General features: G+C 47.7%; 1 protein-coding gene across 2 annotated transcripts in view; it reads left to right on the plus strand.

Annotated features, from left to right (window-relative positions):
• The window catches only part of Ptprj (protein tyrosine phosphatase receptor type J), a 166733-nt gene that overhangs the window by 53738 nt on the left and 85777 nt on the right, over window positions 1-27218 (plus strand). The window lies entirely within an intron of this gene.

The following is a 27218-nucleotide window of genomic DNA, read 5'->3' on the forward strand; positions in this document are numbered from 1 at the left end:
CCCCTGTCCCCCCCCCCCCCATTCCCTTCTCAATTTCTCTTTTTTACATGTAGCAATATCACAGGTTAAAGAAACAGTAAAGATCCGTGTGGTGGATTGAACTGTGTATTTCTGAACTTATTAACTTCACCCAGGCTCAGTTTCCTGATCTGTAAATAGAGGAATAGTGCCCACCTCCTCCACTGCCTGGGAGTCACTGGAGGCTGAGACCAGCCAGCATATGTGAACGTGCTGTGTGAAGGCCTGGGACCGCAGAAGCGATGGTGTGTGTGAGCAGGGAGGGCATGCTGAGCCCTGCCCCAGGGCAGAGCATCTGAGGTTCACCCCTCCTAGAGAATTGGAAAGGAATCCTCAGGGATGGGCTCTCAGCCCTTTATAGGGCAGGTCCCCCTGCTCCACCCCCAGGTCTGCAAGTATTTTGGTATTAAAAAGAAACCCATATTTTATTGTGAAACCCTTAAATTAGCAAATCTCAGGCTGGGTGAAGTAGGCTTCTCAGGCAAACCACATCCCTCATGTGCAAACGTCTGGTGAAACAGTGCTTCGTTTTTTTTTTCTTTCTACCAGCACTTAGCACTGTCTGACGCGAGAGAGCACATTTGCTTGCATGTTTGTGTATCGTTTGTGCACGAGGCCAGGGCTTCATTTTGTTGACTTCTCAATTCCCAGCTCCTGGAGCGGTTGCTGGCATGTAGCGGGTGCCCAGTAAATATTTGTGGGATGGATGTACAAATGAATGAACGAGCACTTGGCTGTGAAGTTTTTTGACTTTAGTCAAAAAGAGAGTGGTTTGGGGGTTCCTGAGACCCCTTTGGGAGCCTGCAAGGTCAAAACTATGTCCATAGTGATAGTCAACTGTTACTTGCCTTCTCCCTCTCATTCTCTCATGTGCAGATCTCTGTGAACTGGTATTTCCCAAGTAACCAATGCTTGATGACAAAGCTATGCAGGGTAAAAGGAGCCATTCAAAGTGCAGGGGACACCCTATAAGTATGTACAGTTTTATTTGTCAATTAAAGAAAGAACAACAATCAAAAACCCCCAAAGTACAATAATGGATGCAAAGACCAGTGGATTTTTATACAACAACATGAAAAGTTCACGGACAGTTTCAGATTCCACATTGCAGCCAGCCATCCACTTGTACAGTTTTGGTGTAGCATCAAGAAAAATATCCACACTTATTGAAAAGCCTGTGAAGACACCCCTTTCCCAGCTGCTGTTGGTGTGAGTCCAGGGTTTCTTTACCACCTAAAAAACTGAATTGTAACATATCGAACGCAGAGGCTTGTCTCTCAAGCCAGATCTGAAAGAGACTTGCAAGAATTTAAAATCACGTCACCACTCTTCTCACTTTTGTTTGTACTGGAAAATAGCATCACTTTTCATAAAATGATTATTTATGTTAACGAGCCATAGGTTTATTATAAGTGAAAGCTCTTTGGAGTCCTCAAAATTCTACAAGCATAAAGGGGCCCTGAAACCAAATTGTTCAAGACGGGCTGGTTAAGACGGAGCCTCGGGGACCGAAGTGATCTTGCAGCAGATCTTGTAGCAGATCATTCAGGAGTCTCTTCTAGGTGGTTGATCAGGTTTATTCATCATCCCTGATGTCAGGAGCTGTCTGTCTGAACGATTGATCTGTTTGCCTTCCTAGCCTCGTAGGTTTGGGTGAGTTGCACTCTCCGTGTGTCTTGTTGTCTTGTGTGTTTAAAGATTGGCCAGAGTGGCCTGGGGCTTGTGTGGTAAGAAAATGCGATGGTTTTCCTCCAGCTGTGACACTTTCGTATTTAATTCCTGGAACCTTTGCCATCTGTTAGCTTTGTTCACTCCTCTGAAAGAGATTGGTGAGAACTGCAGCAGCGAGAGTTGGTTTCAGGGAAGAGGCAAGCCAGGGTCGCCTGTGAGCAGGAAGGACCTCTGGATGTGGGGACCACTGCACCTTGCTGATACGTAAGTGGGGGCTCTCTGAGACCTGGGGCTGTTACGTTCATCCTGGGTCCCAGGCTTTCCCCAGCCTGTAGCCTGAAGTTTGGTGTCTTATCTTCACCAAGACGACAGCAGTGACCTCACCTGGGGTTCTGTCCTGGTGTTTATTGGGTAACTGAGGTGGTTGGCTTCAGGCCACCTGCCTCTCCCAGCTGACCAGTTAGTGCCAGAAGACACTGCATGTTTATTTTCGTGGCTCCTCTCCAGCTTCCTGCTGCTCTTCCCAGAGCAAGGGTGGTTTAAAAAAAGACTGCGTGCGTGTGCTTCCCCACTTTGAACGTCAAATGATGTTGAAATCTGTTTTTTTTCTAACCTGAATGTGTTTCACATTATTGTGTCCCTGGGGAGCTGCACACTTTTGACAGAAAATGGTTAAAACTTGGGTTGAGCAAATTAAATGAACCAGTGTCTCTGATACACTGGAGCTTGTTGCCTGGCTCCATGATGATGGTGATGATGTTGATGATGATGTAATGCATTGTGGTGATGATCAACGTTGTTTCTCTTGAGTAATCTTGATAGATGATTTGTACAACTCACCTTATATCGTTTTTTTTTTTTTCCTGCAATTAAAATGTACTGTAGCTGGGCACGGTGGTGCACGCCTATAATCCCAGCGAATTGGGAGGCTGAGGCAGGAGGATCTTGAGTTCCAAGTCAGCCTCAGCAATTTAGTGAGGCCCTAAGCAACTCAGCAGGACCCTGTCTCAAAATAAAAAGGGCTGGAGATGTGGCTCAGTGGTTAAGCAACCTTGGGTTCAATCCCCAGTACAAAACCTAAAACCCAAACCAAAAATACCAAAAAAACTCAAAACAACAATAACAGAAAAACATTATGTTCTTCCTGTATGCCAGGCACAGTGCTGCGTTTCATTTGCTGGGATTAACAGGGTTAGAAATGCATGTGACAGTGGTTCCCAAACACTGGTCTGCAGACTGTTCCAGTGGTCCAGTTTTTGGGGTGGGGGTCCATGTTAAAAAGAGTGAAAAGGACACAGTACTGAGATTCTCACGGAGTTAACTATTACTCATTTCAAAGAATTATCCTTCAGTTAGAATAAGTCCTTACTGAAATTTTATTTATTTATATTTATATATATCAGGAGAATGCATTACAATTCTTACTACATATACAGAGCTCAATTTTTCAGGGGGAAAGTATATCCTTTTGTGAAACAAGAATGATGATGGGTGGGAAGGTAAAAAGTTGTGAGCCCTGTATTGATCCTTAACATTTTGGTATGTGTGATGTTTGAAAATGCAGTAGACTGTGAAATCCCAAACACTGGTAGATAAAAATCAAAAAGCAGAGCTAGATGGGATCTCAGGAATCAGTCAAGGCACACCACCTTCCTTTTACGGTTTAAGTACCTGAGACTCAGAGATGGCATGTGACTTGCCCAAGGTCACCCAGCAAATTGGAGGTCAGTCAGGGCTGAAATCCAGACAGGATGGTTATAGGCACCAGTTTTTTGAGTTAGCTACACCTGTGCTTAAATCCTCTCTCACTTGAGCTGAGGTCTTATCTGGTGTACCTATGCAAGTGGTTCACACGATCCTTTAATGAGATGACTTGGCTTAGGAGAAATTTTGGCTCAAGATCAAAGGAAACCCTCTTCTCTTTGCCTGTCCCCCTCCCCCATTAACACATAGGTCCTTGTGATAAGTCAGTGAGGGACAGCAGCCAGAGGGTTTTATTTTTAGCAAAGACTCTGCATTTACTACTTATGATTCTGAGTAATCTGAGTTGTTTCTTGGGCTGTTCCTCAGCCCTCTCGTAGGGCTCTTGTTCTTAACTGCTGAATGGTTTCAAAGATCTGAAACCCTTGCCTCCCTGTCCCCAGCCCCAGGCACAGGTCTAAGGAGGATAGAGTAAGAAAGGCTTTGCTCAGACTCAAGTGCTGTTTATGCAGCTTGTCACTCTTCTCTTTCTTGAGATGACCTGCCTGCCTTTTGGGACCTAAGATGATTGACAGTGATAACATTCAATTATAGCATTTTCACTCTCATCTGGGGCACCCGGCAACAGCCTTTTAACAGAGATATCACAGAGTAGCAAGCATGCAGAAATTCTCATGACGTACCATCAAATTTTAAGACCAAAGAACATTCCGTGCTCCCTCTTGAAGCCTTATAATAACTGACATAAATTACCTTGTGGGAATGGAATGGTCCTGGCGGACCGTGCTTTCCTGGTGACAGTGTGGTGACTCCATCTGTTCACAGATGAAGGAAACATGGTGACTTGGCAAATGGTCCCAAATGCCCCTGGCTTGTTGCCATAGGATTGTCCTCTAGACCAGGGCACAGTGATGTGTGAAAAATGACTGTCTTTGTTCTTCGTGTCCAGTGGCCCTTCCCAGGCGGTGGTCGACACCACTGGGATTCTGGACCCTGGCCAGGTTCTTCTACCTGTTATTTAGCTATTGGTTTTGAAGGATGGGTGAATTAGATTCCCATCATGGGCCTATTTGTGCACCAAGATGGCCCCCTTCTCCTTTGCCCCAGGTGAAGGCCAGGAGTCGTGTGTGGATTCTATGCTGGGGCTTGTTGTGCTCGGCTCTGGGTGGTGTTAGCGAGGCAGTGTCTATCCCGGCATGTCATATTAAGAAAATTTAAGTTGCACCAGCTGAGTCAAGTCAGCTGACAAACTTTGCTTTAGAACTCTGCGAGGAGTTCATCCTCTATCGTCTACCCAGTTAGCACACTTCTCTCTCGTAATTTCAGCGTGTGACACCATTTGTCATCGCTGGTCAGAGTGTCATGTGGCTGGGAGGGCCATCTGCCTGCTACGGTTGAGAACCACTTTGAACATTTTTATTTTGGCTGTTTATCGTGCCCAAATATGTATTACATGGAATTAAATACTATCTCATTTGTTTTTGTTGTGAAAGGAAGCTGTATCCTGTGTTAAAAACACATTAAAAATTTTTCCCGCCACCTACCACCTGAAGACACCATTGTTAGTGATTTAGCCTGTGTCTTTTTAAAAAACGTGCTCAAGAATTGATGTCATACTGTCCGTAGACAAAATTTAGGTGGAGTGGATGCATACTTCATTCCAAGGGTGGTTGTAAGATCGTGTGTGTAGGATGCTTAGCACGGTGCTTGGCACCTAGCGATGTTCAAAGGAGGTGACAGGAGTCTTTCTGTGGGCTCAGAGGCAGAGAACCCTGCTCCAGGCCCCAAAGCCAGGCAGTGGAGTGCAGCCTAACTCCAAAGCAGTGTCACGAGGATTTAATGAAGTAGCCCACATCAGGCCCTTAGGGCAGTGCTGCCTTCTATCAGCTCACAGTAAATGTGACTGTTATCATTCAGGAGGAATGTGGGGAAACACCTTTTTCTACAAAGTGAGTGTTTTATCCTCTCCCTCCACCCCTCTAGTCTGAGTGGATCAGGGACACTCTCTTTAATTTCTGATATGACCTGTGGGCCCCTGTCAGCCTGGAAATGGCCTGGAGGCAGACACAGGATTTTGTCTCCCCTGCACAGCCCCAGATGCTGTACGCCTTTCTCCTTCCTGGTGCACCTCTTCGCTCTCACAGCCACTTGCTCCCCAAGCCTCAGGGTGGCAGTAAGAGTGGTCTCTCCTTCCCAGACCTCCAGACCACCTGCCCTTTCTTAAAGCTCCTGCACCCAACATTGCCTTGTCCCCTCAACCTTACCAAGGACGTGGCTCTGGTGTCATGTTCCTGGCCAGAGCAGAGCCCTCTGGCCCTCGGTAGTCAGATCTGCACATCTGGGTGGCCCGAGTGTCTCCATTGCCCTCCTAGACCAGAAGTGGGCACGCCGGCTTCACAGGCCATTTTCCTGTGCCCTGGAATATACTGCTGCCCCAGCTCTCAGACTGGCTTGTGTGGCCAGGAATGACCTTTGTCTTTTCCCGAGAGGGTGAGGTCTTGGGTTCTGGTCTTCCGGTTTCCTCCTGGATCTGTTGGCCAGCTGGTCCTTTCTGCCCCAGGCATGTGGCCAGTGCCCTCCATTTTTGAGCCATTTAGGCTAAGTCCTGTTGTGCTTCCCACGGTGGAGGAGGACACGGCCTGCCCACTGGAGCGGGCCAGGCTCTGGGCTGGTGCAGGGCTTCCCATCCAAGGCTGCTTATCACTTGCATTCCAGACAGCGAAGACAAGGGCTTTTACCTGTCTGCCCGGGGGTTCCTCAGTCTGCATGCAGGCCTTGCCCTCTGTGATCAAGGCCATCAAGGCCGTGGGCAAGCGGCCTCCCGGGGAGGGAGGGCCTGTGTCAGGCACTTAGCTCCTGGAGCTGCCACATCTAGTTGCATGGCCTTGGGTGATTCCCTTTTTATGTTTGCACCTCACACTCTCGACTTGTAGAATGCAGCTAATAGCATCCCACATTTCACAGGAATGCAACTGGGATTGCTGGAAATGTTGGGGAAAAAAATCGCTGGACATACGGGCAGAGCTTTGTAAAAGTGTGCCGCTGTCCTAACGTTATTCTCATTACTGTCATAAATTTGCATTTTTTTGTTACTTCCCTGTGAGGAGTTAAGTGTGTGTATTTGTATTTAAAAGATTAGCCTCCGACATAAAACTCATTGGAAACCGCAGGGCAGGATGGGTCTTGTTTGGTTAGTGGTGGTGGGTGACAGGGGAGAAGTCACATACCCAGCTGTTCTCACCCTTGCTGTCTTCTTTAAGGCAGGTCTGGACTGGCTTCCTCCAAGTGAAAAACAGTAGTTGTTTATGTGACAACTTTTCCCTTTCTGCTCTGGATTTGACCTTTTGTTCCTTCAGGTGATTGTAAAATTTCTCAAGATCACCTGCTTCCTCGGGATTGGTGTCAAGACAGGACAAAGCAAACCAATTCAAGGGAAGTCGACTTTTGGGAAGTAGCTTCCAAGAAGTACTGATTTTTTTTTTTTTTTTGTACTGGGGATTGAACCCAGGGGCGCTTAAGAACGGAGCCACATCCCCAGCCCTTTTTATTTTGCATTTTGAGACAGGGTCTCCCTAAGTTGCTTAGGGCCTTGCTTGAGTTGCCGAGGCTGGCATTGAACTTGCGATCCTTGGGCTTCAGCCTCCTGAGCCTCTGGGATTACAGGCAGAACTACTGATCTTAACTTATTCCAAGTTGTCATGGCTGTCGTTTCTGTCCCTTCCCCACTGGAAGCTTGTTTTCTGGGCCCAGAGGAGGCAGCATCGGCTGGGGGTTGGGCTAGGGCCTGGGGCACGGCTGCTCTGGGGGGTAGGGTTGAGTCTCCCTGTGAAGCCCGTTCGTAGTCTGTAGTGTTTGGCAACAGAACTCCTGGTTTCTGAATTCCCCTGGGTGCTGTCCAGAAATGCAGGTGCTTCTAGCCGTGAGACAGCGAGGCTGTTGCCAGACTGATAAGGTTGGCGACTTGCTTCTGAAAAGTGTTCTTAAATATGTACTTTCACAGAGAGAAAAGAATTTGTGTCACGTTTCAAGAGTCTGTGGTAGGCGAGGGGGCAGTATGTGCCATCTCACAGGATCTTTGAATGATTCTGTGAAATTCGAAGGCAGGCCTGACAAATCTCATTTTATAGACAGAAGAGCAGTGGCCCAACCAAGGCGAGGGATGGAACCCCAGGGATGGAACAGGTAGTTAGATCCAGGACCAGAATGCAGGTCTCTAGATGTACAGGTATTCTTTCTTTGTCCTTAGATCAGTTGTAGAGTAGGAGGGTGGCCTGTGACCATGGTGGCCTCTAGTGCTGTTTCCACGTGACCCAGCCTGCTGACTGGCCGACACATCCCAGCTCCTCCTAGAGTCTAGGTTCTCAGTACCTCCCCACCCTGACTCTGCACCCAAGCTTCTGGTAGCCTGTTTATCCACCCAATCCCTTTCCCTCCTAGCTAAGGGCGCCTGCGGTGGCTGTTTGGAGAGAGCCACGGATTTGCTTAACTTTGACAAGAAGCCAACCATTTGTGAGCTTTTTAGTAATACCTCATGGGCAGTATTTCTCCTGACGGATGGCCACTCACTTGTCTGTTGCTTCCTTGTTGGCCAAGAATCATTTCTCTGGAAACTAATGATTAGTTGCAAATTGCATAAAACAAGAAGCTTTTTCTCGGGTGCCCATGTGTGCTCATGGATCAGTTTCTCAGGATCTTCTTTAAATGACAGAGCAAGTTATGGTTGAGAGTCTGGCACCTTTCATCTATGCATCTAGCCTACAGGTATTTATTGGGCACCTACTGTGTGCTAGGCACTCAGAAGGGAGCAAAGAGAGTGATAAGGCATGCTCTTTAATAGACACTGTAATTGCAGAAATGAGGCGAACAGATACCCACAGGTGGGTGCAAAGCAGAGCACTGGGCATGGTGCAGGGAGCACTGGCCAAGATGGGGGAGGAGGTCTGGGTTTTGTTTCCTGCCTCCCACCTGGCAGTGCTACCTTGGGCCGGTCACCTGGTTTCTCTAGTTCCTCGCCTGTGGAATTGGAGCAGTGCCTGGTGTCTAGAAATCAAGTAATTTCCTGATAAAAGTTAGCTGGTATCATTGTCTTTGATGATGATGACGACAACAGTGGGTAATGTCAGTGGATTACAAATTGGCATGTAATATGCGATGATTGGAGAGGATAGAGGGGTGAGTACTGTGATAATGCAGACACCTGTGAATCCACAGCCTGATCATTCCACCTATCTGTGCTATGCTGCTTCTGTAGCCTGTTAAGTGCCCACCTCAGCCAGACCACCACTATCCTGATGTTGCTAGGTCTCAACATTAAGTAGCTTTTAGTATATCTGTGCATGGCTCCAGGTCACCTACTGACCTTATAGTGTATTAAGGTGGGGTCACATGGTTCTTGATGACTTGTTTTTTTGTCACTCAGTATCAGCTTTCTAATATCCATCCATCTTGTAGCGTTGAAGTGGTTTATTCATTTTTATTGATGTGAACCATTAATTGGTATGATATCCTATAGTTTATTAATTTTCCTGAGTGGTGGACATTTGGCTTTTCCTACCTGTTGGGCTGTTGCAGATGCACATGTCTCCTGGTGTGCGTGGAATGAGAGTTGGTGCACGTGTGTGTGTGTGTGTGTGTGTGTGTGTGTGTGGTAGAGCACCCAAAATCTATTCTCTAGAACACAGTGCACCCTTATTAACTATAGGACCTATACTGTGCATTGCCCTCTAGACGTATTCCTCCCACATAGCTGCAAGTGTGTACCCTCTGATCTGTGTGACCCCACCCCCTGCTCTCCCTCATGCCTTAGGACTTGCAGCTCTGCTGTTACAGTTACAGTGAAGTTGACTTATGCTTAGATTCCACGTCCAGCTATACATTGCATAACGATGGACCGCAGCCCCAAAGTTTATAATGAACTACAAAATTCATGTTGCCTTGTGACATTGAAATTGTCATAGTTTTTTTTCCCAGTGCAGTCTTCACAAATTTGTGGTGATCCTGGTATAAAACATACTGTACTGCTAGTAACATATGGTACATATAATTACATAGAGTACATACTACTTTGATAATGCTAATAAACTATTATGTTACTGGTTCATGTATCTACTTATATACCTTTTATTACTTATTTAGTTAGTTATTTATTTTATAGTATTGGGGATTGAACTCTGGGACGCTTAACCACTGGGCAACATCCCCAGTCCTTTTTAGTTTGTATTTCGAGACAGGGTCTCACTAAGTTGCTTAGTGCCTTACTGAGTTGCTGAGGCTGACCCTGAACTCGAGATCTTCCTGTCTCAGCCTCCCAAGATGCTGGGATCATAGGCATGTATCATAAAGCCAGGCATTTATACTGATGTTAGAGTATGCTTCTCCTTATTAAAAAAAAAAAAAAGTTTTCTTTTTCTTTTTTTTGGTACCAGAGATTGAACCCAGGGGCACTTAACCACTGAGCCACATCCCCAGCCTTTTATATTTTATTTAGAGACAATCTCAGGGAGTTGCTTAGAGCCTTGCTAAGTTGCTGAGGCTAGCTTTGTACTTGCAGTCTTCCTGTCTCAGCCTCCTGAGCTGCTGAGATTCCATGTGTGTGCCACCATGCCCAGCTTAAAAAAAAGTTTTTTGCCACCATGCCTGGCTTAAAAAATTTTTTTCTGTAAAACAGTTGCCATGTTATGCTGGCAGCAGCCTCATACGAGTCTCGTGGTAACCATGTCTCCTGATTGCATGAAGAGGCCACATTGAGTGACGGACCTGTTAGGTTGGTGTAAGTTCACTCCATGATGTTTGCACAGTGATGACTTTGACTAACCCAGTTCTCAGAAAGTACCCCCACGTTAAGTGATGAATAACTGTGTGAGTGAGATCATGAGTTTTTTTTTTTTTTTTTTGGTCTGGCTTATTTCACTTAATGTATTGCCTTCTAGGTTCAAAAGTCGTTACAAAAGGCAGAATCTACTGCTTTTCTGAGGCAGAAGAATATTGTGGATATGTATGTTGAGGTGTATATCTGTCTCAGCATTTCTTATCCAGTCATCCATGGACCAGCAGTCAGGTTGTTCTCCTCTCTTAGCTGTGGTGAATATGCCACAGTGGGACATGGTTGGTGGCCATTATCGAGCGAAGGAAGTTCTTTTCTAGTATAAGTTTGCTAAGGGTTTTTCATGGATGACTGTTGAATATCCCCAAATGCTTTTTCTATACCCACTGAGGTGACTTGGTAGGTTTTACATTTAATTTAATAACATAATAAATGGCATATATTTTCTATTTACAAATCATACTTTTGTTCCTATGGTAAATCAATTTGGTTGTGATACTGCTTAATTTGCCTTTTTGTCACTGTGACGTAACCTGACAAGAACAACTTGAGGAGCAGAAATATTCTGGACTCATGGTTTCAGAGGTTCAGTCCATGGTCAGTCAAGTCTATTGCTCTGGGCCTGGGGTGGGGCAGAACATCATGGTGGAAGGGCATGGTGGAAGAACACTGCTTAGCTCATGGCAGGTGGAAGTGGAGTCCTGGGAGCGGGGGAGAGAGAAAGAAGGCGGCCTGGGACAGATATAGTCCAGGACTACGCCCCCAGCAACCTGTGTCTTCCAGCCATGTCCCACTTGCCTACATTTATCACCCAGTAGTCCACCCAAATTGGTAATCCATCAAGTGGATTAATCCACTGGTGAAGTTGCAACTCTCACAATCCAGTCTTTTCACCTCTGAACACTGCGTTTCCTTATGCATGAGCCCTTTGGAGGATAATCTTAGATCCAGACCTTAACAGATATTGTTTTTATACATTGATAGATTAATTTTGTTTGGAATGCTTGCATCTGTGATCATGTATATGGTTGGCCTGTAACTTTCCTTTTTCATTTTGTACTTGCTTGTCTTGGTATCAAGGTTATATTGGCTTCCTAGGGTGAGGAAATGCTCATCGTTTAAAAAAATAATCCTTTAGTACAGTTTGTCTAAGATTAGAGTGTAGATGAGTAACAAAAGCCTGTCTGAAGGAAATGCTTTGTGATGTGTTTCAGGACTTTCATTAAATGTTTGGTTAAAATTTTTTTTTATATTTCTTTTTTATATTATTTAAAAGTTTTACCCTTGGCAGCTGTCCACATGCTCCTTTGACCTCCAGCCTCGCCAGTTTTCGTGACATCATTATGAATAAAGTCTCTGCTCTCTGTTTGGTGGAGATGAATTGTTAACCTTGTACCATTTGCAGGTTTACATCTATGCAAATCAGACTTTTATTGATTTAGTGCAGTCCAATGAGATGCAGAGATGGATGGAATGACTTTGGGTTTTGTGTTTTCCCGAGTTGTTTTTTAAAAATAGACTCCATACTCTGTAAAAAGGCACATGTTATAAACTTGTAGTTTTAAAATAAAGGCTTATTAATAATGTTGTCTGATTTTATGTGGGTTTCTCATAACATTTAATTTATCAGGAGGATTTTGCTATTCTAGCATAAAAATGGGAAGCCACTGGTTGCTAATGGCTTCTGCGGCCCTGACGATCCATGATGAAGTGTGCTTTGATTATGTGTCAAGGTGAGTGGGGCGGACCTTTGACAGGCTTGTGGTTGGAGAGAGCCCAGCATTAACTGCTGACCTTGCCATCCCCAGCTAGCAGGTGTTGAATGAGCTCGGTTCCTTCTCAGCCCTTCTTTTTCCCTGGTGGGTCATTGGCTCCTGAGTAAGATAGATGCATGCAATGGAGGAGCTGTTAATAGCATTTACTCTGTCTTAATCCTTTTTAATCCCATTCATATTTCAGCGTCTGAAACTTGGCAGGATGTCAGAAGCTATAGTGCGCGCAGGGAAATTTTTCTTTGAACAGCAGGGACCAAGTTAAAAAAAAATTCCCTCTTATCTAATTTGTTAAAACATGCAAGAGTAGAAAATTCCCTCTTTCATCACCAAGAGATCTTGCTGGAGCTTCTTATTATCTTTAACAAATGGCAATAATCAATATGAAGCTTACTGAGTACCCTAATGAGATACTTGTGGCATAAGCTTACTGAGATGGCTTTGACAGAGGCTGTTGTTTGAAATCAGTGTCATCTGTGTTAAACCTGTTGGGAATTTGGACCAGCATTAGTGGCTGCTCAAACGTGTCAGCCCAACCTTATGATTAACTGGACCTGGAGAATCCTAGTGTATAGTGCTGGGCAGACCTAGATCCTGATCTCTACTGAGATATCTGTCAGACCTGAGATTGGGTGAGCTTTTTGCTGTGTTTACTGTGATGGGTGTATTTGAAGTCCTTTTGTGGCCTTTATGGATATTTTTGGTCTATGGGAGTTCTTTGTAATAAAGCCGCTTCCGAATGCTAGATTTTGGATTAGACTTTGGGCCAGCTTCAGGGTAACGAGAGAATGCTTGCCCAAGAGCATGCTGTCTTCCACTTCCTGGCCTTCCTCTTCTGAGTTCTGGCCTTTCTTGGGCAGAGATGGGTCTTGTCTGGAGGGAAGACCCTTTCTGCCACTTGAATTCTTGCCCAGCCCTGGGGTATGAGGGCTGGGCGGGGGGCGGGGGGGCAGGCCATTGTGGGAGAAAGGCTGAGAGCTCCTGGAGGAGCATTTAGGGTTTGAATCAGTTGTGTCTTTAAAAAAAATTTACCCATTTGGACTTGTCTGTGGAAGCAATTAGGGAGATCACAGGACCGTTTCTGATTCCTGATTCTGTACAGTGTCTATTCAGAAAAATAGAAAACAGTCAACTGGAACAGGGGATTATTTGAGCACACACAGAGTCCTGTTGTCTCAGCAGCATGCCCTCAGACAATTTGCCTTTTAGTGAAGTTTAAGCCCATGAAAGGAAATAAAAAGTGTTTTATTAGATGGCAAAGAAAGATGGACTGGACTTAGGAGACTTTGAGAATTCTAGCTTTTTCTTTGTTAATGCAAACTTTGGAAGAGAGTGACTCTTTCTATAATGCAATTTATTTGCACAATGAGGTAATTATTGTTAATAGCTAATAATTATCTTCAACTGGGTAAAATACCATTGAGCTTGAGAGAGAAAGAGAATCTTTTTCCAGAGTTAGCTATTGCTACTTCTGAAGAAGAGTCTACCTCGTGGATGTAACTGCCTAACATTTATTAAGCCGTCTACTTTGCCAGAGCTCTCGGAGGGCACAGCTGTGGGGGGTCAGGCAGCAGCATTTCTCCTGTGGATATGTGCAGACTGAAGCTTCAGGATCATCAGTGACTCACCCAGTGTCCTTCAACTACTAATTGGTGGGGCAGAGATCTTAATCCAGCAGTGACTTCCACAATCATACAATCTTTTTTTCTGTAAAATGCTGACTTGTTTAATTTAGCACAGTTCATTGCAGTTGACAGACTATGTGTACGTCCGTCGTGCATTTTAAGTGTTGATTTTGTTTCCTGAAAGCACACAAAGCCAAGCCAGGGGTCCACGAATGTGACCAGTAATGTGCTGGGTGGGCAGATGGTGCCAGTCAATGGGCAGGAACAGGATTTACTACGCGCTGAGAGGTGGAGGATGGGTCTTCCTGACCTTGATAGGAAAAACATTTCAAGTTCTTGTTCGGTAGGGAAAATCACTCTTAGCCCAAATTCGCAACTAGGCCAACGGGATTACTTTCTAAGATGTGTTGGATTACTGGATTTGTCGCAGAGAGAACTGGAAGAAGCTGTCAGAAGTTTACAGGGTGCCTGAAGGGAGCATTCTCTTTGGCCTGGTTCTCTACCCAGATTAGTCTGGTTCTTGCCCAGTGAGAACCTGCTGGGCAGGTGGCCTGGGTTCCAGGAAACCGGGCCCTTCCTTGTTGAAAAACCATTAGAGGTTATTTCAGTCTATTGGTTGAACAACTCCCAACCCTTCTCCTAGGGTGTTCGGGACCTTTCTGGAGGCTTCTGGGTTGTGGCTGCTGCAGTCAGAGGGGACCCTGGGCTACAGCGTCCTTTCTCCTGAAGTACCAGTGGATCTCACGCTTCAGGGTCACTTAGAGAGCACCAACGTCCAGACCAGTGGAGGTAGGACAGGGCCGGGCCTTTGCATTTCTTACCAAGTTCCCAGATAGTTCTGAACCTGCCAGAGTCTGAGAACCCCTTTTTGTGCTTTCTGGACAGTCTATCCCTTCCCCACCCTCGGCTCCATTGCTCTCTGTTCTTCCCCACGGCCCAATTCCAGCTGGCTTTCACGCTGCCCGCCCTCTCCCCTGTCATCCTTTCATCCCGCATCCTGCTCAGCCCGTCCAGCCGCCTGTCAGCCAGTCAGTGGACAGCCACAGTGCCTCGTGCTCCAGGTGAGCGCCAGGTGCGGAGCAGACCCACAGAGGAGCGCGCTGGCTCCACTGGGGAGGGATTTCCGTGAGTTATCCTGGCAGGGAAGGAGCCAGAGTCAAGTAAAGAAAGGAGGGAGTGAGAAGGCCTGGCTTTCTAGGTGGCAGGAGCAGCAGTGGCCAGAGTAGGGGATGACCGAGGGTGGTTCAGGGCCCCTGAGGTGTGTGTGCGCGGAAAAGCCTGCGTGCAACAGGAATGGCGCTTTCATGACTCACCCTTTCCTTTACAGAAGCCCTGAGTACCTCTGTTTAAAAAAAAAAAAGGCGTGTATATTGAAAAATTATGAAGATGACAAAGGAGAGACATAAAGCAGTGGAATATAAAACACTGGTGTTCACGCCAAATTAAAAAATTAAATTTAGTGGTTCCACCTAAAATGAGATAAAAGTCTTTCTCTCTCTTGCTGGCCTTTAAAAAGCAATTTGGGACGAGGAGAGTTTCATTCTTGCCCTCCAGTGATCCGAGGGCCTGGCAGAGCCACGACAGTAAATGGGGGATGAATGAATGAGCTTCAGACCCAGGTGTGTGGGACAAATCACTCTTAGCTTTCTGCGCCTGTTTCCTCAACTGTAAATAGAGGCAGGTGGGTTTAGATCATCCCTAAGATTTTATCCTACTGTGTGACTGGTCACATGCATCATTGATTGCCCTTGAGGCCCTGAAGTTCACACACTCAGCTATGCCCATGAAAGCCCAGGCCAGCTGTCTCAGACCCCAGAGATCCCGGTGAAAGTCCTCTGACCTGCCTGTGCTGAATGAGCCCAGAACAAGGAAGGCGACGGGCTAGGCGTCTGTGGATAGGAAGAGCAACCGATTTTACCCTGGCAGAGCTTGTACTATAACCAGAGAGAGGAGGTGGGCATGTGGTCAAATAGATTGGTGCATGCTGAGTGCTCCCAGAGAGGGTCAGCTGCATGCACAGGATGCCACGGGGCTGCTCTGAGAAGGCATCTCCGTGGCCCCATGCTGTTCTGATCACCAGGTATCCTCTGTTGACGATGGACTCACATTTCAAATTATTTTAATCTCCCAAATACCCTGCATTCATTAAGAAAGACTTTGTTCCATCCCATGTCTTATCAGCCAAAGATTTCCAGTTGGAACTTCATTCTAGCCTTGAGAGATCTGTGTGCTTTCCAAAACTGAGTTGATTGAAATCCAGCCCAAAGCAAAGAGACGATGGTAATAATAATAGAGTTGTCCTCTCTTGAACATTGCCTTGTCCCTGATACCATTCCATTTAAATCTCGAAAGTGTTTGAGGAGGGTCTGATCATAATTCTTATTTTTAGATGAGAAAATTGAGATTTAGCTCAGTGCTGAAACTGGTAATTGTCAGAACCAGGACGTGGAGCTAGGATTCGACCACAAGGCCCATACTTGTGGGTTCTGTCCAGGGTAAATATGTGATTTAGGGCAGGGTCAGCAAACTATAGCCTGTGTGCCAGTTTCAATCACTGCTTATTATTGGATGGGCTGTGAGCTAAGAATGGCTTTCACATTTTTAAGTGGTTGAAAAACAATCAAAGAATAATATTTTGTGACACATGAAAATCACATGAAATGCAAATTTAATGCTTGTTAATAAAATTGTATAGGGACACAACCATGGGCATTAGTATATTGTAGGTGGCTGACTTCACTACACTGGCAGTATTTTTCTTTTTCTTTTTTTTTTTGAGTAGTATTGGATTGAGTCCAGGGGACACTTACTAGTGAGCTACATCCTCAGCCATTTTTATTTATTTATTTTTATTATGAGACAGGGTCTCACTTAGTTGCCAGGCTGGTCTTGGGTTTGCAGCCTACCTGCCTCAGTCTCCTGAGTTGCTGGGATCCGGGGTATGTGCCACCATGCCCAGCCACACACTGGCAGAGTTGTACAACCTGCAGGGCCTGAAGTATTTACTGCCTGGCCTTTTACAGAAGAAGTTTGTTGACCCTTCAATTTAGGACATTCATTAGGCTTGATGAGATGTTGAGAATCACCTGTCACCTCCTATCACCATCTTCTCTGTGGGCCAGCTCTGCTGCACCAGCTCTCCAATAATTTATTTGACGACTCTGTCTTCTTTTCACTGCTTGGATGTTAAATAAAAAAGTGTCTACTGGGTGATGTTTATGGCTTGACAGCATCTGCTGTGATAACTATGTGGCTTTCCTGTGAAACCTGTGTTTGGGGGCTGTTAGGTTGCTGATTGGAGAACTGTTGTGTGGATGTTCTGGTGATGTGCTGTGCATTGGATGGCTGACTTTCTACTGCCCCCTGCCCCCAGACTTTGAGCCCACTGTGAGACTATCCTGGCACATGGGGAGAAGGGCACCAAGGTCTTGGGCGCTCAGCTAACCTTGGCAGACCCTGCTGGCAGGTGTGGGGAGCGGGGTTGGTGGTGGCTTTTCGGGAAGCAGTGTGTTCCTGGCTGATGCAGCCTGGCCTCCCTGGGGGCTTGGTGCAACTCTGGCTGTGATGGGCAGTGAGACCCGAGAAGTGGCCAGCGAGGATTGTAACCCCAGGTCCCCTCGGCATGCAAGAGAACCCGGAATGCCCACTCGCTCTCCCCTGCTGTGCAGGCTCCTGTGTTGGCAGATTCTCCTCCTGTCCTGCTCTTCTCAGTCTTGTGAGACGGCTCACTCCTCTTCTGCTGCATTACTCCACCCTCCTCCTCTAGGCCCTGCTGGAGGTGATAATTATCATAATAGCTAATATTGATTGTGCACCCTCTGTATGCTGAGTTCTTCACGTGGATTTTATGATTGAAGACTTGTCACAATAGTCGTATGAGGTAAATACTGTTTATACCATGAGAAGTGGGGGGGCAGGGGGACTGACTTTTTTAAAGAGCCGTTTTAGGTTCACAACAAAATTAAGAGGAAGTTACAGATGTACCCCACATATCCCTGCTGTTTTCTTGTAGTTATGAAAATTATCAAATGTACAAAAATCAACTTCCAAACACCCACCTCTCAGGCTCAGTCCTTTTCAGATATTTTACCCTGCCCTTGCTCCAGCTAGATGGTATTGTTGATAATTGTCGAAAGTGGTTAAGTAGACTCCCCAGTGTGTCCTCTGTAATTCCTGTGCTCGATGGCTGGCAGTGCCAGGTCGACTCCCTCATATGGGTGTCTGCTGCCATTTATAGAGCCCCTGCTCCATACTGCTTAATTCCTACATGGATCCTGCAGAGTAGACCATAACTTACAAGCTGTCTTAGTCTGTTTTCTGGTGCTATTACAGAATGTCAGAGACTGGGTAATTTATAAAGGAAAGAGGTTGATTTTGGCTCATGGTTTTGTAAGTCTAGGACCACATCTGCTGAGGGCCTCATGTTGTCTTAATTCATGGGGGAAGCAGAAGGGCAACCTGCTTTCATGGTAACCAGGCCAGTCCCCTGAGAGCAAGGACTCTTCGCTTGAGAAAGGCATTGATCCACTCATGAGGGCGCTGCCCCCTTGACCCAAACACCTTGCATCACGCCCCACCTTTCAGCACTGCTGCATGGAGGGTGTAAGTCTCAGTGGGAACTTGGTGGGGACACAGTGTTCTTAAACATGGCACAGGTGGAGTAACTCATGAAGTTAGGTCATTGGCCTTCGGACTCTTTGCTAATTAAGGTGTTGGTGCCAGGATTCAGACCTAACTCCAAGTCCTGCTGATTTTTCTACCCTACCCCACCTTGTCTCAGTCCCCTCAGTTCAGAATAGCAGGGTCAGTGGGTGGTGGCTTGGCGTACGATGGTGGCTATTGGCTGTTTTTACTCTAAGGGTGCTGGACAGGGCAGGAGGGAAGGGGACTGGTGGGATATATGGAGCAGTTTTATTAGATTCAGGGAATGGAATTAAAGTCTTCGACTAGAAGATCTGAACTCTCTGCCTTGCGTTTTGATTTTGGGAGGTTTGGACCTAGCGTTGGTGGCGAGGAGTGGGGAGGCAGTGGGAATTTGGGGGCAGTCGAATGTACATTTAATATTCCCTTTGTGCTCATTCTTCACAGCTGACATTGGCTAGAAGTCTCTTCCTAAGAGAGAACCCGAGAAAGTAAACAGTCTGTTAATGATTGTGATCCGGCTGTTGTGGCTACAAGGTACACTTCAATCAAAGGTCACCAACTCAGATGTCTTCAGGGCCAATTGGGAACATAAATAAATGGATTGGGCCAAATTGTGAAAAGTCACATGCCTCTCAGGCCTTAGTGTGGTGGAGAAAACCCACAGTGTGGGTGCCACGTTGCTTGGCAACTGCCATTTGTCCTCAGCGTTGGGGTGACAGTATCTGGGAGAGACTGCGAACACCAAGCACTCCCCCCTCCCCAAAGGGGATTGACAGTCAGATCCAATTAATAGCTTGAACGTGGCCAGATAAGAAAACCAAATCCTTTTTTTTAAAAATTTTATTTGAGAAGCTGAAAATCAGGATTTAAAAACTGCTAAGTCTCCCTGTTTTTTTCAATACTTAAGATTTTAAGAAACATCACGGGTCAAACAAAAGATGCCAGTGGGCTAGACTCAGACGACGGAGCCCTGATTTAGCACCCCCAGACCTGTTATCTGAGGTGGAGAAGGGGTTCAGACCCTCTGGCCTCTGTGTACGAGGACTGAGCCCTGAGGAGCGCTCTGGGATCTGGGCTTCAGGCTCAGCGCTGGTCTGGTGGAGCTGCTGAACCCCACGGGGGCTTACTTTCGCCTTCAGTTGTCCAAGGGAAGGTAGGCCACTTGTGTTCTTGAGGTCCCTCGGGAAATCCATAAATGTTGATTTGAGTTCCATTTAATATCCGCCCCACACCCTTTGATTGTGTTTAAAATTATAATGAAAATACTTGTCCCCATATCTCTTCCACCAAGTCTGCGTACCACCAAGGCTCTCAGCATTTTAACTTGGTTACATTCAAAATAAGAGCAGGGCCACTTGAACTTGGAAGAGGCTGCTTTCATTGAAGAATACACACACACACATGCACACACACACAGGTTTACATTCATACATACGTAGATCAAATATGAAATGTGGAATTCTAAATCTATATGTGGTTCTTCATAAGATTCTTAAAAAATAGTTCTGCTGCTAAAAATACCCATGGAAACTTTTGGCCTGGGATTTCATCACCCTCAGCTCTAAATCTCAAAGAGTTCACATAGTCTCACCAAAATAGTGCCTCTGGTGACTCTCATCTCAGTGCCTTTGGTAGAGTCCCTCATGCCTCCAATTGGCCCAGGTGGGGGCGAGGGGCCTCCTGGGCTGTGCAGGGTGCCTGGTTCTCCTCCCTTTCACCGAAGCCTCATGTGGTGTTTTGGAGCACAGAACTGTGGGTTGTGCTCTCTCTTCTCCACCCTTCCTTCTGGCTGACAGCAACAAGTTCAGTCTCTTACTTGCCAACGAGGCACAGTAAGCCAGCCATGATCATCTTGCTTTGCCTGCCATCTTGTGCCCTGGGTACCATTTGCCACGCTGCCTGCTGGCTTACCCATCCCCTGCCTTTTGGACTCTAAGGTGGAAGCAGATGCCGGGGGCTCAGGCCACCCCACAACGCCATACCTGCCTGTGGGAAGTGTTTGCAGAGATGTTTGTTGCCTGGCTTCTGGGTTTGGAGGGAGGGCCCAGGGCCCACCCAGTCTGCCATTTTCACGATCAATGATTTGCTTTAGGGGCCTTTTTTATTTTAGGGAGCCGTTGGGTGATTTTCACATGGGAGATAAATGAGGACTAGGGAGAATGATGGTCTTTCAGAAATGAAATCTTTGCATGCTCCAAATCCCATAAAATGCTATTTGATTTTAAACATTGCTTGAAGCGGTTCACATTTTGGTTAATTACGTCAGTGAGTAAAAATAACTATTGTCATATGGTGTGTGGGCTTGGTTTTAGAAGGATAAAGAGTCTATTGTTACCCATTGTGCTATTCAGTCACTTATTACCCACCCTTGAAAAACCAACGTGTATAATAGAAAACCTGAAGCTTTGTCAGTTGTTAAAATCCAGGCTCTGCCAATTCGCTCCTTTTTTTTTTTTTTTAAAAAAAAAGAATAGTGCAAAAGCCGCATCAGTCATTCAGTTCAGCTGGCCTGATGGCACCTGGCTGTGAGGCGGGGATGGGCCCTGCCACCTGCAGGCCTGGAGTTTGCTTTTGATTTCCTGGTCTCAGTGGAGACTTTCCTGGGGATGAAGCTGCTTAGTGCTGCCTGGGCGTGGTTCAGGTCAAGGGCTTCAGGGCTCGGCAGACCTGGGCCAGAATCTGTAAGATGCCCGAAAGGCTCTTTCTTAACTTTTCTTTTTTTTTTTTTTGTACCAGGGCTGGAACTCAGGGACACTCAACCACTGAGCCACATCCTGAGCCTATTTTGTATTTTATTTAGAGACAGGATCTTGCTGAGTTGCTTAGGGCCTTGCTAAGTTGCTGAGGCTGACTTTGAACTCATGATCCTCCTGCCTCAGCCTCCTGAGCCCCTGGGATTACATGGGGGGGGGTGGGGTGCCACACCCAGCTAAGCTCTTAACTTTTCTAAGGGCCGGTGTCCACGTCTGTAAAATGGGGATAAACACAGCTGCTGCCTCCCGGGATCGTTTTAAGCCAAAGCACAGTGACTGGGCAGCAGCGAGGGGCTCAGTCAGCCTAACAAGTAGCACCGACTAGGATTAAATTTCACGGGACAGGGCCACTCTTGAGGCTTTTCTGCCACTCTTCCTCTGCAGGCTTCCCTCAAACCACTTGAGCCCCTCCTTTCCTGTCCCCAAGCTCACGAGGTCCTTGCACCCTCTGCCTGCTCTTCCGGTGGCTCCTGGCTGCTTGTCCACATTGTGGTATCAGGCTTTGACTTTTTTTTTTGGGGGGTACTCAGAGTTGAACTTGGATGCCCCACCACTGGCTACTTCCCCAGCCCTTTTAATTTTTTATTTTGAAACAGGGTCTCGCTAAGTTGCTGAAGCTGGCCTCTAAGTGGCTGTCCTCTTACCTCAGCTTTCCAAGCTGCTGGGACGACAGGTGTGCCCCCCACCCCGCCCCCCGCCGCACTGTCACTTTCTCTTGCTGGGTCTCTTGCCGGTGAGCTCTTGGGACCACCTGAGTTCCCCCATCTCTTCAGCACTCAGCCCAGAGCCTGGGACAGTGCAGGGTGGAGGAGGAGGCATGAGTGGAGGGACTGGACAGGTCAGAGGTCACCCAGCAAAGCCCAGGGGCAGCGGCCGCAGAGGTTCTTGGAGCGGGGGAAGGTCGTCAGCTGGGAATAAAGGAAGTTTGTTTTGTTCACGTCTTGGGAGAACCTAGACGTGGCACCTACATGTCAGGCACCTTCTGTCATTTTGTAGTTGGTGAAGGGGTGGCTCTGTGAGAGCGCAAGGACCAGGAGCAGCTGGATCTGTCACCAGATTCCCAGGCTCTCAGCAGAGACGTTCTGAGGTCTGTGCTGCTGATCGGTGTGCTCCTGTGGCCCCCTGCTCACCTGTCCCCAACCTGCTCTGCCCACCAAGATGAGGCTGACCTCTGCGTTCTACACCAGGGGTGACCTTAACCCCTGGCTTCCCATTGGGCCAGCCCAGCAGCAGGCCCCAGCCAGAGGGCCTCCTGGGAGATGCCTGTTTGCTCTTTCCTAATGTGGCTACCCCAGGATTCTTGCACATCCCTTGCTAATGTCCCTTCCCCTACCCACACCATTGCAAACAGACCTTTCAAACTCTCCTTACCCTGGTTGACGTGTTTCTGGAAAGTAGTCTAGTAGTTCTGTTACGTTTCCTCTGTAGATTGAAGGGAGAGGCTGCTAGAGGAGGGGCATCCAGGTACATTAGGGCCCGGCTGTCCCACCTCCGTGTTCACAGAAGACTTTAGGCTTTGGTCTTTTATGTTCCAAACAAGAGGATCTAGAGAGAGTTACAGTGAGAATCTGACAGACTGAAACAAAAATATATGGTAGCAGATAGAATCCTGTCTGGCACTTGCTGATTGTATGTGTATGTGTTTATTGGGAGCATCAAAAAATGGAACCGGCCTGAGTCTGTCTCAGCCCTAGGGTGAGGCTGTTCCATTCGGGGTCATGGGGACTTGGCTACTGTGGAGAAGAGGGAAGTCAAGGAGCATTGGGCAGAGAAACAGAGCCCAGGGAGCAAGAAGTCCAAAGTTTGTAGACAGGGAGACAGGTCTCAAGGAATGGTCACGTCAGAGAGAGGGGAGAAGGAGAAGAGGTTGGGGTGTTTTGGTGTGTAGTGTTTTCATGGAGAGTGAGGTGGGTGGGGATTTAGAAGTTTAAGGTGGACATGACGGGTGAGGTCCTGTTGCGTAGTTGTGGAGTGAGAAGAATCCAGGGTTCAGAGTGGATCACTGATGTCACTTCTGCAGCTTTGGCTAAACAGGGATGGCGTGAGGAGCAGCGTTAACAGTTGCTTTTTCTTTCAGGCCAGGGGGAGATCCTTGTGACTGGAGCCGCAGTTCCTGGAGACTGGTGGTTCCCAGAGAGGGTTTGCCTCTTCAGCAGAAGGGAAGGAGGTTGTGAAACAGGAACCCATCTCTGAGGGAAGGAGCCAGGAGCTGGGCTGGAGGTCTCACAGCAGGGGCTGCTCCCCAGAGAGGAGGAGACTCTCCCTACCCCGAGGCGCTGGGTGTTCTTGGACACGTCTGCTGTCTGATGGGCTGTCCACCACACCTGGGGGGTCTGGGTAGCCGAAGCCTTTGACAGGACAGAGGACACCGCTCCCTTCTTCCTGTCATCGCTGGGTGACTTCTTGCTCCTCAGGGTTTGCTCCTGTTGTCCAGCTGTGGGGGTCAGCAGAAGCATTGGGTCCCCTGTATGAGTGACTTTGCAAGTTTTGAGTACCCAGCCAGGTGTGCCCCCAGGACTGGAGGGGCTGAGGACCCTTGGTGAGAGGGGGTGCGGCCGAGGCCTGGGCTTTAGTTTTGGTGCTCCTCCCTGGCTGTGTGTCCTTGGACAAGCCACTTACTGTCTCTGGGCCTTGATGGCCTCCTCTGTATCTGAATCGTTCCTTTTCATACTTGGGGAAAAAGAATACTCAGGAGAGTAGGAATTTCAGATTATCCATTGTTTTTGTCAGTGGGATCTGAGCCTTGGCCATGTTATCTGTGCAGTGGGGACAGAAGCACCTTGCAGGGTTGTCGTGAAGGTGACCATAATAGTGGCAGCTGAATGAGGTCGTTGACTCTCTTCCTCACTCCCAGGAGCCAGACGGGGTCAGCATCTCTGTTTACAGATTCAGACGCTGGGGAGCAGAGGTTGAGGTTGCAGCCTGCCTGCCCGCAGCCGGGGCTGCTGCATGATGCCCTTCACAGTGTCGGAGTCTAGATCCATCTCGTAGCCTGACGCACGCCTCTACTGAGACGGGGGTTGCAGAGAGCCCATCTCAGCACCCGGCACGGGCTGGCACTTAGTGAACTTGGGTCACTTCTTCATCATCCTCCGGCTGCCCCGGGCTCTGGAGTGCCAGTGTTTTTGGTTCAGTTCAGGGTGACTGCTCTCCCTCTTCTCTGCCTCCCCAAATCCACCTCTCAAGACTTATTTTTCAACAACAGCCTCCCCCCCCTCCCCCAGCAGTGGCTGAGCTTGATTATTCAGTCACCCACTATTATCTTTTTAAAAAATCAAGGTGAAACCTATATAGCATAAGAGGAAACACTTGACTTCAGCGGCCTTTAGTACGTCTGCAATATTGTGTGACCATCGCTTCATCTAGTTCCAAACACGTTACCCACAGGAAACCCCAAACCCCAAACTCATTAGCAGCCACCCCTCCTCCCAGCCCAGGCGACCACTAGCCTGCTTTCTGTTTCTGTGAAGTCCCCTGTTCCGGATGTTACATGTCCATGAAATCATACAACATGTGGGGTCTCCCTAATGTTTTCAAGGTTCGTCCCCGTGGTAGTGTGGATCAGTACTTTGCTCCTCTTTGTGGTCAAATGATATTTGGTCCCGTGGATAGACTGCATTTCAGCCTCTGTTGGAACGGGTTGGGTTGTCTCTGCCTTTTCACTTTTGCGAATTCTGCTACTCTAACACTTGCTGTCTTTCATGCGAGCATGGCCCCCTGGTTTCAGTTTTGGATTCGGGACTGACTTCTGGTGCCCCTCAGCCCTAGCCAGAGGGCGGTCTGGTTGATAACCCTCTGACCCAAGGGTCTGCCAGGTCCCAAGGGAAGGGCTGGGAGCTCAGGGAGATGTGCCCCTGGCACGGAGCTTGCCCCTGCACTCTTTATCAGGTTTAATTACCACCAGAGGGAAGTACAGAGTGGGCGGGATGGTCTTATCTGCAGCCTGAAGCCTCTCTTTCCCATTCTTTTCCTCTGTTCCCTCGTCCCTGGGGCAAGTTATGGTTGCTGCGTGATTTTGGGTTGTGTAACCCAGGGTCCTTATCTGTAAAGTGGAGATTTATAGCTGCTGCTGTACAGTACAGGAGTCCCAGCGAGGAGGCTGTGAAGTGCTCACTTCTTTGCCTTCTAGGATTGGGAGAGGCTGGGGTGGAGACCCACTGTTGGAAGGTCATTCACGAGGGATTATTTCTGTGGAGTCCTTCTCCATTAGTGGGGAAGGAGCTGAGGGTTATTCTTGTCACCATGCCTTGCTGTCACTGGTAGAAAATTGTCCCCCCAAAGTTTCTTTTCCTGCTTTGCATGTGCATCTATGGAAACTGGTCTCCTCTGGCACAACTGGTCTTTGAGTTTATTGGAGAAAGATGAGCTTTGTTGACTGCGTTCTCTAAGAGGGTGTTAGTGAAGTACCCCCTGTGCCAGGTGTCTTGCCCGTGGTGTCTTTCCCAGTGCCTTTTTATCCAGAGATGGGGGTCTGGCTGATGACCCAGATCCTGGCTCTGCCTCTCCCCGGGTGCTCTGTGGTCCTGGACAAGGACATGGTGGGATTACTTTTTAGAGGGTGGAGGTTAAAAAGGAGCACACAGATATCATCTTTTGAAACTAACTTGTAGGTCACCCCAAACTCTTAGTGTGTTTCTGTGCACTTGGGAGGCACGTGGCTAGTGGCTAAGCCCAGGGGTTCTGGAGTTGCGTGCCTGGGTTCAGATCCAGGCCCTTCACCTCCCCAGCTCATTAGTGACCTGTGCCTCCTTCCAGGTTGTTTGCAGGAGGACACTGGTTTTGGGAAGCACTTAAAACAGGGCCCAGCCTGGGAAACAGGTTGAGAATACAGATTCAAAGCTGTGATTTTAATCTCCCGTAAACCTGCCTTTTCCTCCAAGATGTGGTCCTTACGCTCCTAATGGTAGAACTCACAGCTCTTGGACATGTCCTGTGTAGCGGTCATCAGCCTCTGACTTAGGGGCCAGATCATCGGAACACACAGACCCTGGCACCAGCCCCGCAGCTGCGTTCAGCCACCATCCTCCCGGCGATACACAGGCTGTCTGCTGTAGCTCTGGCCCTTGAGTGGCGTGCTTGGCCCACTCAGGTGCTTGAGAATCGCTTGTTAGACAAGCCATCCGTGTTTCTCCTGAATCACTTATTTTTGGGCACGTCGCGTTTCCCTTACTTTCCTGGAAACAGCTTGCAGGCGGGACCGAGATCCGTGAAGATTTTAGGTGATACTTAGATGGATAGGTTCCAGGAGAGGCGATGGCACATGCTGAAGAGATGCCACTGGGAGGGGCTGGGACGTGCCCTCCCAGGGTGTCGAGGTTTTGAGGTCTCACATTTTCTAACTCCTGGGCAGAATACGTTTACCGCCCTGTGCTGCCTGCCTGGCCACTGACTCCTGGGCCTGTCTCAGACCATGTGGACTGGTGTGTTGCCTGGACTGAAGGGCGGGGCGGGGCCCCAGGTGAGGCCTGAGAGGACGAGGGCTTACGGCTGGCATGGAGGGGTGGGGGTGGGAAGTTTGAGCATTGGGGAACATTGCGGCAGGCTTCCCTGCTTGTTGGGTTCATTCTCTTTCCAGTGGCATTCACTGAGGGCCTACTGTGTGCAACAGTCTCTGCTCTCATGAGGCATGCATTGCAGTTGGGGGAGATGGGATATGCCGGGGATAAGGGGCATTAATTTCCATGGCTGACTGGGAGAACTTGGTGAAGTGTTGGCCATGCCATGAGAAGGAAGGTCTGGGGCAGAAAGCTTCAGGAGGGATAAATACCTAAGGCTCTAAGGGGGAAGCCAGCTTCAACAACGTGAGGGGCACTGAGACCAGAGGGGCTGGGCGGGCTGTGGTTGAAGGGTGGAATTTTATTCTCAGTGTGGTGGGAAGTTAGTGGACTCCCCACACCCCCCACCACTTTTGATCATTTTCTTCTTCCTGAGCACCATCCTTTGAACAATCCAGCTCACCAAAAAGATATGTTTATGAAATCATGGGACATACAGCCTTGAATTATTTTAGGCTTTAAAAGGATGGAGAAATAATTTATGGATCACAACGAATATCCTTGAGGACCCCCCTCCAACATGCTGTGGATCTGGAGATGGCGGATTCATCAGCCAAATCTTGAAAGCCTTTCTTTTCAAATCTTTATTCCACCCAAAGCTGCTCGCCCTATGAATAAAATATATATATATATATATATATATATATATATATATA

The sequence above is a fragment of the Marmota marmota genome, unplaced genomic scaffold, assembly GCF_001458135.2.
Source record: "Marmota marmota marmota unplaced genomic scaffold, marMar, whole genome shotgun sequence".
NCBI lineage: Eukaryota > Metazoa > Chordata > Mammalia > Rodentia > Sciuridae > Marmota > Marmota marmota.